The sequence below is a fragment of the Thermobia domestica genome, chromosome 11, assembly GCF_964235325.1.
Source record: "Thermobia domestica chromosome 11, izTheDome1.hap1.1, whole genome shotgun sequence".
NCBI classification, from domain to species: domain Eukaryota; kingdom Metazoa; phylum Arthropoda; class Insecta; order Zygentoma; family Lepismatidae; genus Thermobia; species Thermobia domestica.
This window is the reverse complement of record NC_137464.1, coordinates 164,716,419-164,732,853: the sequence shown is the minus strand read 5'-3', so window position 1 is coordinate 164,732,853 and position 16,435 is coordinate 164,716,419. Positions and strand designations below refer to the sequence as shown.

The 16,435-nt window shown below is 33.1% G+C and overlaps 1 protein-coding gene across 1 annotated transcript in view; it reads left to right on the top strand.

Moving 5' to 3' along the window:
- The window catches only part of LOC145664543 (uncharacterized), a 990,857-nt gene that overhangs the window by 269,190 nt on the left and 705,232 nt on the right, over positions 1–16,435 (top strand). The window lies entirely within an intron of this gene.

Sequence of the window (16,435 nt, the reverse complement as noted above, 5' to 3'; positions counted from 1 at the left end):
AAAACCAAATGTGACGATTTGTGTAGCGTTCTGGAATGCAATCAAGGCATTTAAGGGTGATCTATGAAAAGCTCATTTAACAGTTCTCATATATTTGAAAAAGGAGAATGGATTCGATTTGTTCTACTTTTGCATCTTCCATCTGATACCTAGGAAAACCAGTTAAGTGTCTAACAGAGCTAGATTGTAGCTATTTTATCGAACATTTTCCTACAAATACATAAACATTTTAGAACTCTTATTCAGTGATGAATTCAGAGGATAACAATGAAGGCATTTCCTCCCTCCCCACCGAAAAAATTCATATCTTCTCGAAAAGAGTTCTCTGTATTTTCTCAGTACTCACTTCACCCTCTGTGAGAAATCATCACTGCTCGTGTTATTAGTAATGTTCTACCACTATATCGCTAAGTGGTTATTATTGTTTTTATTTCTAAATAGAGAGGTCAGAAAAACTATATTAAAAAATAAATCATACAAACACACATTAGTGTTTTCTTTAGAAAAAGATGAATTTAAAATCTGATAATTATTCACGTTTGAGGAACAAGGTTTGTGTAGTTGGTCCATAGTGGAGAGAATGATACGTTTAAAAAAAAAAGTCATCTACCATCAGTAGCCACCAGTACTATTCATATTAACCTTTAGTTTTATTATTAATTTAAAATCAAAGTAACAACATGTCGAATGTAATACGAGAATAGGAAGCGCTTAGAAGAAACAGAAGGTTTAATTGAAAGAAAAACAACTATGCACTGTTGCAAGTAATTTAATTTAACACGGTTGTAACCACAGTGTATTATTCCCACCTATCACCCCCCCCAAAAAAAAATACATGAGTATTTTTGATCTTTTACAAACAACATTATTTAAGGAAAGAAACAGTGATTTATTTTAATAGAAACTTCCATGTATTTTCGCTTATGTAAATAAAATCTTGAGACAAGTTTAATTTCAATCTGAGTTTATTTTAATGAATGACTTTTTTTTATTGTGGACAAGGTTCGATTTGGTGTTTAATGGTATTATTAAACAAAAAAACTTTAATATCCAGTACAGTTTAGAATTTGGCCACGTAACTTATATGTATTTTATCATTCAAGGCGCAAAATTTGCGTCGCCATTGGCGACAAAATATTTCAGTTTTTCGTCCCGTTTGTTTTAATTAATGCAAAACTTAGCATTCGAAAAAGAAGGACGTTTGTTTGTCAGTCTCTCAATTTAAAAACAACTGTTACTGAAGTCAACTCTTGTGCTTCTGCGTGTAAAATAGTTCTGAGAAAGATTTACCAGTAGTTGTATCTCCTAATTAGGCAACAACGGACCTAGGAAGTAATATGCATGGTTTACACAGTTTCAGAATTTGTTGAATCAAACTCAACGACTTGTTAAATTTTCTTTGTCTACATAGTCGCCATAGCGACTCGAAATACGAGTCTGGTCCTGGGTTCGTTTTGACGTTGATATTTCTAAATTTGGCCCACAAGTACTTCTAACATTTTAAGGATGATTTTAGTACTTCTAATGTTTGGATAGACTAAATACAAATGATTATAAATTCTCCATGACAAAGTTTTAGCTTATTCTTGAACTCTAATATGAATAAAACATTATTAAAATATTTTGTCCCATCCAGAAGTGTGGACAATTAGTATTTAAGGGTGCAAACTGAAAGATTCATACTACTGCTTTATAGAACTTCACTTACATTGCTTGTAGTTACTGTTACCTTTAAGAGATAGTTTCTAAATTAAAATAAGATTTTACTTTCTATTCACTGAAACATGTAGACCTAAATATCAAATTGGATTTCTATTATTATTGCGCCTAGGAGAAAGATACATTTTTCAACCACTATATACATGATTAAATGCCATTGATTGATTACGTAAGTATTAAATACTCACTTTTGTTGATGATGTGATATAAAGTATTGTTGTAGTCTCTTGAGGGTAAATACATGAGGACACTTACTTTTTATAGCTCGGAAAAATGGTCAAAAGTATATTTCTTTTATGCTTTTCTATGAAGACGGTCAAAAACGTAGGTTCTGTTTTCCAAAAATTAGTTTCTTTTTAAAAAAAGTGTCAATTTTGCGTACTTCTAGGCATTGTACGCACATAATAAAGATGTTGATGTATTGCAATTTTCAATTTAAAGCATTCAACTTACTAACGTCATATGATGGTTTATTATTAAGTGAACATCAACCCTGGAATTGAATTATTAACGCCTTTCAAAATATAAACTATTATTATTATTATTATTATTATTATTATTATTATTATTATTATTATTATTATTATTATTATTATTATTATTATTTACTGTTCCTAGCTAGTTTAGTAGATAAACCATCTTTTTTTTACTGCACGAGGTTCCAGGTTCAATTCCTTATAAGACAACATCGAATGTATTGCTGTGGTGCGAACACATTGATTGTACTTACAACTATATATCACCTTGCAACAGATAAAGAAATAAAAGATACCAAAGGAATAATATTTTCGATGCAGATAATTGAAGAGCTTACATCTAAATTGGTATATTATTATATTTAACTGAAAATCATCCCTTATGCAAAATTTAAAGAGAATTCATAAAGCAAGAACCAATAAAATTACAAGTATCAGAATCAAGCGTATATGACATGAAGGAGTTTGATTTGTATGGTGTGATATTTTCTCAATTAATATTCAAATCGGAAGTCGTAGTCGATTGCTACTAGTACTGGTTTTGGTAGATATACTATAATGGGTTTGGGATATAATCTTGGTAGGTTTGATTAATTGCAGAATACCACTTGTTGAGATCTTTATTGTATAAAGATGAACGTTAAAAACAGAAAAGGATTATTTCTCCCATTTCCGTTTCGAATAAAGTGTTAGAGGGAAGATGGTACCTATTCTCAGTACTTGTAAATCGATTTTTTTTTAAAAAGTAGTAATTGTAATGAGATTCCATGGAAGATAAAAAACAAGTGATACTACATTTTTAGTAGATACTTTATTGCCTTTTTTACTAAAAAGAAACAATTAAAAATATTTGAAACCGAGTTACAAAGATAATGGCGTTAACATGAAGTGGCTCAATCGCCAATTTTAATGGCGCATAACATAATCTGGACCACAATATTTGGTAGCAACATGTGTTTGCATTGTGCGAATTAGACAATTTATATTGGGAGGGGAATAAAATTAGGCCAATAGGACGTAGAGTCTGTAGATGCAATAATTCTAAATAAGACAATAATACCTTACCCTCCCCCACACATAAATATACGAAATCTGTGATTAATAAGAGATTTATTAACTCAATAACTCTACAGACAATAACTATGTATATATTGTCTGACATGGACACACCACACCTAACCTTTCTGAATATGTTTAAATGTTGTACGCACTCTTGTGCCCGTAGCTGTCTAAGGTTTGTTTACTTATTAATTCGGTCCATTTACTCCCCTAGCCGTTTACTTCGACGCAACGCAAAATTTGCGTATTAGTTTGCGGTAATCGGCTTAGTAATTATCATTGCTTTTTGAAATTTTTGAGTAGCTTTAATATACGCAAAGAATGTGGAGATATGGATTGGAATGTGCTTCTAGTAATAACTATTCACTGAATTCTTTAAGCAAAGAAAATCATTGGCACAGAGATATCACTCCGAATTGCCTGAACAAGATGATTGTGATATACAAGAAGATTCCATATCGATGCCCATAAAATTTGTGTATCGCAACGCACGGCAAAAACTGTAGTTAGCCATTATATTTCTATGCCAATTACTACAAATGAAATGCAAATTTTGAGTTTCGTAGACTAAAACCACTAGGGAATGAGGACCATGCGTTGGGAAATAAAAGATGATAATCGATATAAATGTCCGATCTTCGCCAAGTATGGTGGAAAAAGCTATTTGTTTATTGTTCTTGGCCAACTCTGAGAGCATTTATAAATCCATATGCAACTTCTTTTATGCGCAATTAATACATTTAAATTCACAAATGACGATGAACCGAAGGTACAAGGATACGGTTGAGAGTAACAACTGTAGTCATAATAATATAGTTCAACTAAATAACAGTGAAATTAGTAGGGAAATTAAAAATGACCAAAAATCAATAGTTGACATCGCTCAATTTGAAACACAGCTGGCAGATTAAACTTAAAAGAAATGAAAAATAAACAGTGAAATTTGGCGTCATACTAAGCATAGTTTGAGAGAGAAAGCGACCATCCCCGGTAGGGATACATCAGTTGATTTCTTTGGGAGGGACAAAACGTGATTGAGGGGTAAAATCCCCCTCATTCCGTCCGCTGATTCGCACCCTGTGTGTTTGTAAATACTCTAAAATGCCATAATTAAGAATCAAGAAAGAAACTGCATCCGAAAGCATTGACACACTCATGCTCAACTACAGCCTGTACTATATATATAGCGTGTTTCAAACCAACACTGACAACATTTGAGAGGTGATTCCTGACACTAAGATAAGACGAAGAATATAGATTAACCTCGACTGCACAAATACCTCCTTTCGGAGCTATAGCCTGCCGAAAATATGAAAAAAATGAACTTTAAAGGTCCATAACTTCAATACTACAAGACCTAGTTCAGACTTTATTCAGAAACTAGTATGGGACCTATCTAAATATTTATGTTTCAGAATACTGCGGTACTACCGCAACAATTTTTAAAGAGGTAGTTGGTTAGTGCTTCAAATTATATGCCCGTAGCCAAAGTGTTTCTATAAAAATTGTTGTGTGAGCATGTTAGGATTCTGAAACAAGGATTTTTGGATAGTGCACATATTAATTTCTAATTGAAGTCTTCATCCGACTTCGGTAGTTCCCATAGTTTTGGTGCTAGGGACCTTTAAGTTTCATTTTTGTTTCATATTTTCGGCAGCCTGTAACTCCGACAGGTTTTGCACCCAGGTTGGTCTATACTTTCCTTCTTATCATGGTGTTAGAAATCACCTCCTTAACGTTGTTGGTGTTGTTTTGAAACACCTTGTATATACATCATCATCGTCATAGGCATTCCTCCATTATAGGCAGGTTACTTGACGCCAGAAGAGAAGTTTCCATACTCCACGGTCTTCCGCTAATCTCTCTATCTTCACATACGATTTTTCTGTTTAGAAATCGTCCATCAATTGTAGTATTTTTCGCTCTCCCCTTGTCTTTGATGTCACCATACCCTCTAGCACGTCCCTCATGATACAATTCCTTCTTAACCAATATCCCAACCAGTTTCTCTTCCTCTTTTTAATCTAAAATCAAAAAAAAAAAAATATTCTTTTCTCCACTACCATTTCTATAACAAGTTCTCATTCGTTTTCGCTCAACATAGATAATTCTCCCCATTCTTGTCCATACCTATATTTCGAAAGTCTCCAATCGTTTTTCATCATTTTTCCGTAATGTCCACGTTTCTGACCCATCCAGACCAATACTCCCTCTACGAAGAATTTTATGAATCTTTTTTCAAACTCTATTCACAATTCAGATAATCACTAACAACACACATACATGATATATATATATATATATATATATATATATATATATATATATATATATATATATATATATATATATATATGTGTGTGTGTGTGTGTGTGTGTGTGTGAGTAGACATTTTCTCCCGAGGATAAGAATCTATTAAAGACAGAACTCAAACAAACACGCAGAGCTGCACACATTTGTTTCACATTATTATCGTGAAAAACAGTAAGAAGGATTAAACAATTGGTCCCACTCGACACATAGAGGCGTATCTCATTTTTGTCAACTTTTGCAGGGGACAAGTTTAAAGACTTTATCATCATTTATTCTACTGTATTCTGTTAAAATTTATTTTGATTTCGTAATTTATATACCGGAAACGGAGAAGATCAAACTAAATTTCAAAAGAAGACGATAGAATAATTAAGGACAAAAGATTGAAACTTGTCCCTTGGAAAAGTTAAGAAAATGAGATACACCCTTTTGTTTCAAGAGAAATGAATTTTATGTATTAGTTTACAAAACGTTCTGTTCTCAGTATTATTAGCTTCACTCTGTTCTTATATCATCCTCAATTTTTCTTCATAATTCCTCATCTGTTTTGTCAAATTGTTTAGCTTTTATTTTTCGCCACTTGTATATTTCCTTCTCTTTTTTACTTGAGTCCTCTCTTTTACTCTCTATTAGGGGAAAAATAAAGAGAAAAAGTAAACATAAAAAAACAAGCAGAAGCAAGATGGAACAAACTTTGAGAATTAAGATTGAAGATTAAAAAAAAAGGAAGTGTATCCTCGTCAGAGGCTAACGAGGTCAAAAGAGAATTGTGTAAAAGGAAGCAAAGTGCTCAGAGCTTAAAACTAGTTTTCCTTTTAAAAAAAAAAAATCAGTGGCGTCATCAGAGGGAGAAAATAAGCGGTGAAGTTGATTCAAGATGCATGCAAAAGAGAAGAGCAAGGTTTGTTTCTTTTTGGAGAGTAACATTTGCCTTGCGCTAATGACTTCCAGATGATACTTAGCTTAGGTTAGCTGTTCACAGAGGACATATTAGTGAGTAAGGAAACTGAGACCAAAAAAAAAGAAGTATTCAATTTCAAAGAGAGGAAAGGAACCAAATGCTCAATCAATACTTCAAAATTGATTTTATAGGGCAGCAAGCAGTTTCTTTTAACACAAAATTTGTTGTTTGAATCATGTTTTATTGTAATATTACACAATGTACATGAATATTCCAATAAAATTGCTATTGCATAACAGTAAAGCTGTGTAACAACTTTGTCATTTTAGATTTTGCCTGGGAATGGGATCAAGGTTCTCCACCGACATATTCTCAAACATTGAAATTGCACCTTTAATCCTCAAATGACGCCCGTGATTGTAGACGTGAGCAAATGTCTTTAGCTTTAAGTTTAAAATTTTCATTTTCTTCATAAAAATCACCGATATTTTACGAATTTTTGCTGAAAACTCTCAGAGGCAAGTGTAAATTCAGGCCCTCATAGCTGACTCATTTCAGCTACTAGCATTAGATATTGTAGGTGAATCTCATAGAGCACATCACCTATATTGTATCAAAATTATGTAATTCTTACGATATATCGTGAAACACACTTTGCAAATTGCCAGGAGGGGCAGGAAAAACATTTTTGTTCTCGACTGATTTTAAATCTGAATAGAGAACAGGAATATGATACCTCAGAGAAATACATTTATGACACATAATACAGTTTTAGACATGAAGTTTTTTATATATAGATGTACACTAGCATCACATTAGATTCTTTTCAACATATATATACGTAATTTACGTGTTCATACTGAGAAGATATTTGTACGTATGGCAAGATAGCCTCCCCACTTTAGAAAATTGAAACAATGAGTAGGTCATTCGTTTGTACTATGTTTGTACCGTTTGTACCGAAAATATTTTCGTTTGTACCATTTCCCTTATAAGGTTACTTGAGAGGTCAACTGGGGGGCTATCTTGGCACCAAGATAGCCCCCCCCCGTATCACAGCACAAAAAATTGGAATACACCATTCGAAAGCAAATCGTTTGTACCGTTTGTACCGAAATAAGTTTTGTTTGTACCCTGATAGTTTTCGAGAAACAGTGGATGACATTTGGGGGGCTATCTTGGCGCCAAGATAGCCCCACCGTATCACAGCACAAATGATTGGAATACACCATTCGAAAGCAAATCGTTTGTACCGTTTGTACCGAAAACGTTTTGTTTGTACCCCGATAGTTTTCAAAAAACAGGGGATGACATTTGGGGGGGGGCTATCTTGACGCCAAGATAGCACCCCCGTATCACAGCACAAAAAATTGGAATACACCATTCGAAAGCAAATCGTTTGTACCGTGTGTACCGAAAAAAGTTTTGTTTGTACCCTGATAATTTTCAAGAAAGAGTGGATGGCGTTTGGGAGGATATCTTGTACGCAAGATTGGCCCCCTAATATGTACTTTTTCCATGCCCATTAATAAGTATTATGTCTCTATTCATGTGAATTTATGTGAATTTAGATCTCTTGATGTACATATCCAAATGAAAAGAAGGACTTGTTGGGAATAACGCAACGTTAAACTGAATCGGCGAGTGGGAAAACAGTGTGAGTTCAAAATAAGCCATTTTGAGTTAAAGGCGAAAATAACACTAAAGATGTAGAACTACAAGTTGTAATGAAGAGCAGTACAATTTGGAAGACCTCGCACGTTATAACAGAATGCTATAATGTCGACTGTACATTTGTGGCATTAACAAACGAAAGTTCTTTCTTCAAACATCTCAAAATGCGTTTTGTGCACTAGTAGTGTTTTTCCGCTCAACGATTCAATTAAATTTAATCTATTTGTGCCCTTTTCCGTAAATAAATACCGTAAAAAGCATAACGAAGTGTGTACAAATTCAGAAAGAAACTGGATTTACAGAAATAATCTTAAACAAAGAAAACTAAAAGTTGAAATGTTTGCTCACCTAAACTGCGTCCTTCCACGTTTCAGCTTTACACCAACTGAAAAAATTAGCTGTTTATATCTGTCACATTAACGGCTCGAGAAGTTTGCCGCTTTCATAGACAATAGACGAAAGCAATAGGCCATTGCTGAATAATACGTATTTACTTAAGGAAAAGGGCAGAAATAGAGAAAATTTAATTGAATCGGTGAGTGGAAAAACTACTATAGTTCACAAAACGCATTTTGAGATATTTTTAAAAATAACTTTCGTTAGTTAATGCACAAATATACAGTCGACATTATAGCATTCTGTTATAACGTGCAAGGTCTCTCAAATTGCACTGCTCTTCATTACAACTTGTAGTACTACATCTTTAGTGTTATTTTTGCCTTTACTTCAAAATGGTTTATTTTGGACTCACACCGTTTTCCCACTCGGTAGCCCCCCCAGTCGACCTCTCAAGTAACCCTATAAGGAAAATGGTACAAACGAAAATATTTTCGGTACAAACGGTACAAACGTAGTACAAACGAATGACCTAGTCATTGTTTCAATTTTCTAAAGTGGGGGGGCTATCTTGCCATACGTAAATACATTACACAGTTTTAGACATGAAGTTTTTCACACTAGCATCACATTAGATTCTTTTCAACATTATATATACGTAGTTTACGTAGTTCATACTGAGAAGATATTTGTTACGTATACTGAAATATAGAACTGGTAACATGAGGTCAATTTTGAGTTGAGCTGAGTTGAGTTCAGCAGCGAGGCTCTATGGGACGTGGACCTACTGATTAACGTGGAATCCGAACTACATGAGCTCCCGTCGGAAATCGAACCCGGGTCTCCCACGCCAAAGGCGCGTACGCTAACCGCTTAGCCACGAAGGAGCTCCTGAGGTCGATTTTATCTATTGTTCCTGATGGATTAGAACTCCGAGCAATATTGTTATTTTGGAAGATTGGACAAAGATACATACCAAGTTCACTGTAATGGGATATATTTTTACGATGTTATCGTGGAATAAACAGGTGAATTGAGCTGCAGAACTCTTTGGGGGTCGATTCTAGCTGCTAACCAAATAATTTTATAAATATTATTTTTAAAAAATCATGGGCCGAATGAACGAACAATTAACAACTCCACACTAACAAACACATACAAATAAATATAGAGTAGTCAATCTATTAAATTTAATTATATGTATATGAGAAATGAACACATAATTTTGTGAGTGGTTCAAGGATGATGAAGAGTGATTCTTTCTAACAATAAGTTAAATTGAACTAATACCTCTCACCAATAAATAAAGTAAGTTGTTCATTTTTAAATAGTTCTGAAAGATACAGGAAATGGAAGTATTGATTTCTAAGTGTCCTTACATCCTCAGTATTTATCTGTTAATCTTGTCGAATTTTTTCTAGAATGTTTCATAAGAGAAATGCTTTCATTATCAGTATACAAACATTTCAATTTTTTAACTTATACCAATGATACTTCAATTTCTTTATGAGAATAACTAACCCAGTCGTTTGGCCAAAATATTTGGGTTTCATAAATGATTGTATCCAGCTGCCGTATTTTTCACTTTTACATCGCTCCTTAATTTTCCCAGTATTTACATGTAAAGTTTATGTTATTATTTTGATTTGATTTGAGTTCAGCGTTCCTTTCAGCTATGTACCTACATGTGAACGTGTTATCCAGTGACAGAGTGACACATATGCCTAGGAGCGCCTAAAAAAAAAAACAATGAGCGAAAACATCGGTTTTCATTTACAAGAATAACTTGGTATGCTTAAAAAAATAGGCTGAAGCATTAATCCAATACTACACTTACACATTATTCTTTAAAGCAGCTGAGCAGTTTTAGTGGAAATAAATATCTTAATATTTCCAGTTACTGTTGATGCTTAAATACAAGATTCAAATAGAAATAACGTCTAATTTAGAGCACGTAAATATGTAGCCTGTGAACATTGTATGAATCAAAACGTTATAATTGTTTGTTTTACGTAATGTGATGAATGCAGTTTTTATACAGTATACTGTAATATATATTTTAAACATGAGTTTTACAGGTCTGTTTGTGTTTCATGAGAAGTGTGTGCAGGTGTATGTTAGGGAAAATTACGTCAAAGTGCCGATGGGCACCAGAAATCTTAATCCTGCCGTAATGATATCCGGAAACACAAGTTCTCGTATTTTTTCTTATTTTAAATAATGCTATATTAAACCTCAAAATTATGCTATATTAACCTAACTAGGCTTGAGATAGCTAGGAAAAAAAAGAAAAGCGAGAATATTTCAACATGGTAGGTGGAGGTACTAAGGATTGGGTACTCGAAGCCTTGTATGAAAATCGTTTATCACTGGTACGTGGGGTCCCTGGTTCGATTACAGCTCGCGCCAAGTGGGCTTTATGGTCGATAAACACCGTGTGCATGTTTTTTTCCCTGACTCCCCTATTTCGTCGCACTTGTGTTTTTACATTCTACTATTATTATTTATTCTCATCACCACCACCTTCTATAACCTACCCGGTGTAAATGTGAGACGTGAAACTTAAAGATTCTGTACGAAACAGTGCATCATTCTTATATTGAAGGGTAAAAGAAATTTCACTACGAAGGTTACTTATTTTTGAACTTCCTATCAAGTTACTGATAGTAAATAATGTTATTCTTTTAACTTTTCTCATGATTTCTGTTATATTTTGTATCTACGTTTCCGATGTAAAGAATTCTAACAAGCAAGATTTTTTCCGGCTCAAAGCACAGTTAAGTGAAAACACTATCACATTTGTGTTGTGATACCAAACTTGAGGGGTTAGTAAATTCACCCTAACTAGGCTCTTGGCGGAAGTAATAACAATTTACGTGGATGTTAAGAATCTGGAGAAACCAAATAACTTGGTTTCACATCACGTTTCATGATCGAAATAGTACATTAACGCAGTTTGATGCTCTAGTCACTTTCCCATCGCATGGGTAAGATTTAAAATATGGGTTCAGTTTTTTAAGCTATAAAAGTATTGTTCGTTTCTAGTGGGTATAGAGCAACAAGAGACTCTGTTTTGTGATTCAGAAGAAAATGCTGGAGCCAAAGAGAGTGGCAGGAACGAAATTAGCTTAGTAGCAGTGAGATCACCGAAGTCGCACAATAAATTTACTAAATCCTTGAGTCTAATATCACAATTAGAAAAGTGCTGCCATTTTTCGCGCTGTACCCTGGACTAGAATAAATATAAATCTTTATGAAGTGACTTCCTAGCATCGGTTAGTTCGTGTTTCTTTCGTACTTGTACTTCTTATGACATGCTTGCCCGCATCCTATAAATATATTCACAATTCATGGGTTTCGTACTTGTGATGGTGCATAATAGTTATTTTTCTTACGGAGTCAGCGTCGAGTTCTACCGATAAAAGTGTTGTTAATAGCCGTAACGATTAATCCCTTCAAAAGTTAATCTTCACAGAAAAGTCCAACGCCACCAACAGAAAAATATCATTAAGAGAACTAAGTTTTCGTTTAGTATAATAATAATAATAATAATAATAATAATAATAATAATAAATAATAATAATAATAATAGTAATGAAAAAGGACATTATATTTGGAATCAATTTCCCTAAGTTGCAACTCTGCATTATTATTATTATTATTATTATTATTATTATTATTATTATTATTATTATTATTATTATTATTATTATTATTATTATTATTATTATTATTATTGTTACTTCCCTTTCATTGATCATCCATCCCTTTAGCATACAAAGTACAAACATTGGACGTAAAATTTCATATTTGATTTAAGTTTCATGAATAGAAGTACAGTTATTGAAACTACCTTAATAATACAAATACATAATTAAGAAGCATTTCACGTCGGTAGTATGTCTAGTGTCATTTGCATATTCACTAATAATAATGTAAATGGATAAATTTTGACTTTTCTTTTTCAGATACAAAGTCATGTAAAACATCGATATTCAAATTAGTGTGACTTCTCTATTTTGATTAGGGACCTCATTTCTTATTAGCTTTCGCAAAACCTACGAAATGTAACGCAACGCAAAACATGCAAGAAAAAAAAACAATTATAACTGGTAGTCGATTGTCACAAGCTAAAACGCAGATTTTGCATTACATTGACATAAAAAGTTACAGAATGACGCCCACGTTAGTTCTTCCTCTCTCTCACACACACAGAATGAGTAAACTCTTATCAATACAAAGCCACTATCAAATATTTAACTTTCTTTCTGTTGTTGACTTGTGTTGGATTACCAGTAGGAGGCATGTGATTTGGATCCGAAGCTTCAATAAAGCTTCGCGACGTATTTATGGTCTTTGATAATAGCGTAGCCTCACAAACGCTTCAGGAAGCTGTATGAAACTAATTTATGTATGCAGAATAATCCTTAATGTTTTTCTATGATAATTTCGTTTCACCTTGCAAATAACACTTAATCCAAATCTTTGTTACTCTGCAACTTTGAGAAAGAGAATTAGTAAGATGTCACTCATGATAAGTAGTTTGAGATATGAATTTAGAATGTCCAATCAAACTTTAAGAACTATATAACAATTACATATTTAAAACTAATCTTATTTTTAAATGTAGCTATTTCCTATAAGTTTATTTGTATTTTCAATTATTTGCATTGAATAGCTGAAATTATGATTCGTAAATGTAATGTAATACGCAAATTCACTCATTCCATTATTATGCACGAGATACAAAACGATGGAGCAATGGTCGATAATGTAGTATGAATAATTCCGTTTGCATTGTCGTGTTTTATCAAAAACTTTGATTACAATAGTTAAATATTTCATTCAACTTGTAATGAGAGGTGTTTATTTACTAACTCTGGCACTTAAGTTACAATATTACATGTGATTATTAACAAATAATGGCTGATATTTGAAGGATTTAAACAAATGACACAATTTACCCTTTTAAAGAGTGGGCTGGCTATTCATACAGCAGTAGATAGCTACCTTATGTTTAAAATGGTGTGAGCAAAGTTCTCATAGCTTTGAAAGCAGCACAAGCCCCAAAAAGTTTTTCGCACTTCCAGTAATTTACTCATATATTAATGGAAGTGTTCTCCAATCCGTGTAACGTGGGTTCCTGTCACCACGGCATGGCGCGTCCTCAGGTTGCGGATCGAGGAGAACACTTCCATTCTCCTCGATCCGCAACCTGAGGACGCGCCATGCCGTGGTGACAGGAACCCACGTTACACGGATTGGAGAACACTTCCATTAATATATGAGTAAATTACTGGAAGTGCGAAAAACTTTTTGGGGCTTGTGCTGCTTTCAAAGCTATGAGAACTTTGCTCACACCATTTTAAACATAAGGTAGCTATCTACTGCTGTATGAATAGCCAGCCCACTCTTTAAAAGGGTAAATTGTGTCATTTGTTTAAATCCTTCAAATATCAGCCATTATTTGTTAATAATCACATGTAATATTGTAACTTAAGTGCCAGAGTTAGTAAATAAACACCTCTCATTACAAGTTGAATGAAATATTTAACTATTGTAATCAAAGTTTTTGATAAAACACGACAATGCAAACGGAATTATTCATACTACATTATCGACCATTGCTCCATCGTTTTGTATCTCGTGCATAATAATGGAATGAGTGAATTTGCGTATTACATTACATTTACGAATCATAATTTCAGCTATTCAATGCAAATAATTGAAAATACAAATAAACTTATAGGAAATAGCTACATTTAAAAATAAGATTAGTTTTAAATATGTAATTGTTATATAGTTCTTAAAGTTTGATTGGACATTCTAAATTCATATCTCAAACTACTTATCATGAGTGACATCTTACTAATTCTCTTTCTCAAAGTTGCAGAGTAACAAAGATTTGGATTAAGTGTTATTTGCAAGGTGAAACGAAATTATCATAGAAAAACATTAAGGATTATTCTGCATACATAAATTAGTTTCATACAGCTTCCTGAAGCGTTTGTGAGGCTACGCTATTATCAAAGACCATAAATACGTCGCGAAGCTTTATTGAAGCTTCGGATCCAAATCACATGCCTCCTACTGGTAATCCAACACAAGTCAACAACAGAAAGAAAGTTAAATATTTGATAGTGGCTTTGTATTGATAAGAGTTTACTCATTCTGTGTGTGTGAGAGAGAGGAAGAACTAACGTGGGCGTCATTCTGTAACTTTTTATGTCAATGTAATGCAAAATCTGCGTTTTAGCTTGTGACAATCGACTACCAGTTATAATTGTTTTTTTTTCTTGCATGTTTTGCGTTGCGTTACATTTCGTAGGTTTTGCGAAAGCTAATAAGAAATGAGGTCCCTAATCAAAATAGAGAAGTCACACTAATTTGAATATCGATGTTTTACATGACTTTGTATCTGAAAAAGAAAAGTCAAAATTTATCCATTTACATTATTATTAGTGAATATGCAAATGACACTAGACATACTACCGACGTGAAATGCTTCTTAATTATGTATTTGTATTATTAAGGTAGTTTCAATAACTGTACTTCTATTCATGAAACTTAAATCAAATATGAAATTTTACGTCCAATGTTTGTACTTTGTATGCTAAAGGGATGGATGATCAATGAAAGGGAAGTAACAATAATAATAATAATAATAATAATATAATAATAATAATAATAATAATAATAATAATAATAATAATAATAATAATAATAATAATAATAATAATAATAATGCAGAGTTGCAACTTAGGGAAATTGATTCCAAATATAATGTCCTTTTTCATTACTATTATTATTATTATTATTTATTATTATTATTATTATTATTATTATTATTATTATTATACTAAACGAAAACTTAGTTCTCTTAATGATATTTTTCTGTTGGTGGCGTTGGACTTTTCTGTGAAGATTAACTTTTGAAGGGATTAATCGTTACGGCTATTAACAACACTTTTATCGGTAGAACTCGACGCTGACTCCGTAAGAAAAATAACTATTATGCACCATCACAAGTACGAAACCCATGAATTGTGAATATATTTATAGGATGCGGGCAAGCATGTCATAAGAAGTACAAGTACGAAAGAAACACGAACTAACCGATGCTAGGAAGTCACTTCATAAAGATTTATATTTATTCTAGTCCAGGGTACAGCGCGAAAAATGGCAGCACTTTTCTAATTGTGATATTAGACTCAAGGATTTAGTAAATTTATTGTGCGACTTCGGTGATCTCACTGCTACTAAGCTAATTTCGTTCCTGCCACTCTCTTTGGCTCCAGCATTTCTTCTGAATCACAAAACAGAGTCTCTTGTTGCTCTATACCCACTAGAAACGAACAATACTTTTATAGCTTAAAAAACTGAACCCATATTTTAAATCTTACCCATGCGATGGGAAAGTGACTAGAGCATCAAACTGCGTTAATGTACTATTTCGATCATGAAACGTGATGTGAAACCAAGTTATTTGGTTTCTCCAGATTCTTAACATCCACGTAAATTGTTATTACTTCCGCCAAGAGCCTAGTTAGGGTGAATTTACTAACCCCTCAAGTTTGGTATCACAACACAAATGTGATAGTGTTTTCACTTAACTGTGCTTTGAGCCGGAAAAAATCTTGCTTGTTAGAATTCTTTACATCGGAAACGTAGATACAAAATATAACAGAAATCATGAGAAAAGTTAAAAGAATAACATTATTTACTATCAGTAACTTGATAGGAAGTTCAAAAATAAGTAACCTTCGTAGTGAAATTTCTTTTACCCTTCAATATAAGAATGATGCACTGTTTCGTACAGAATCTTTAAGTTTCACGTCTCACATTTACACCGGGTAGGTTATAGAAGGTGGTGGTGATGAGAATAAATAATAATAGTAGAATGTAAAAACACAAGTGCGACGAAATAGGGGAGTCAGGGAAAAAAAACATGCACACG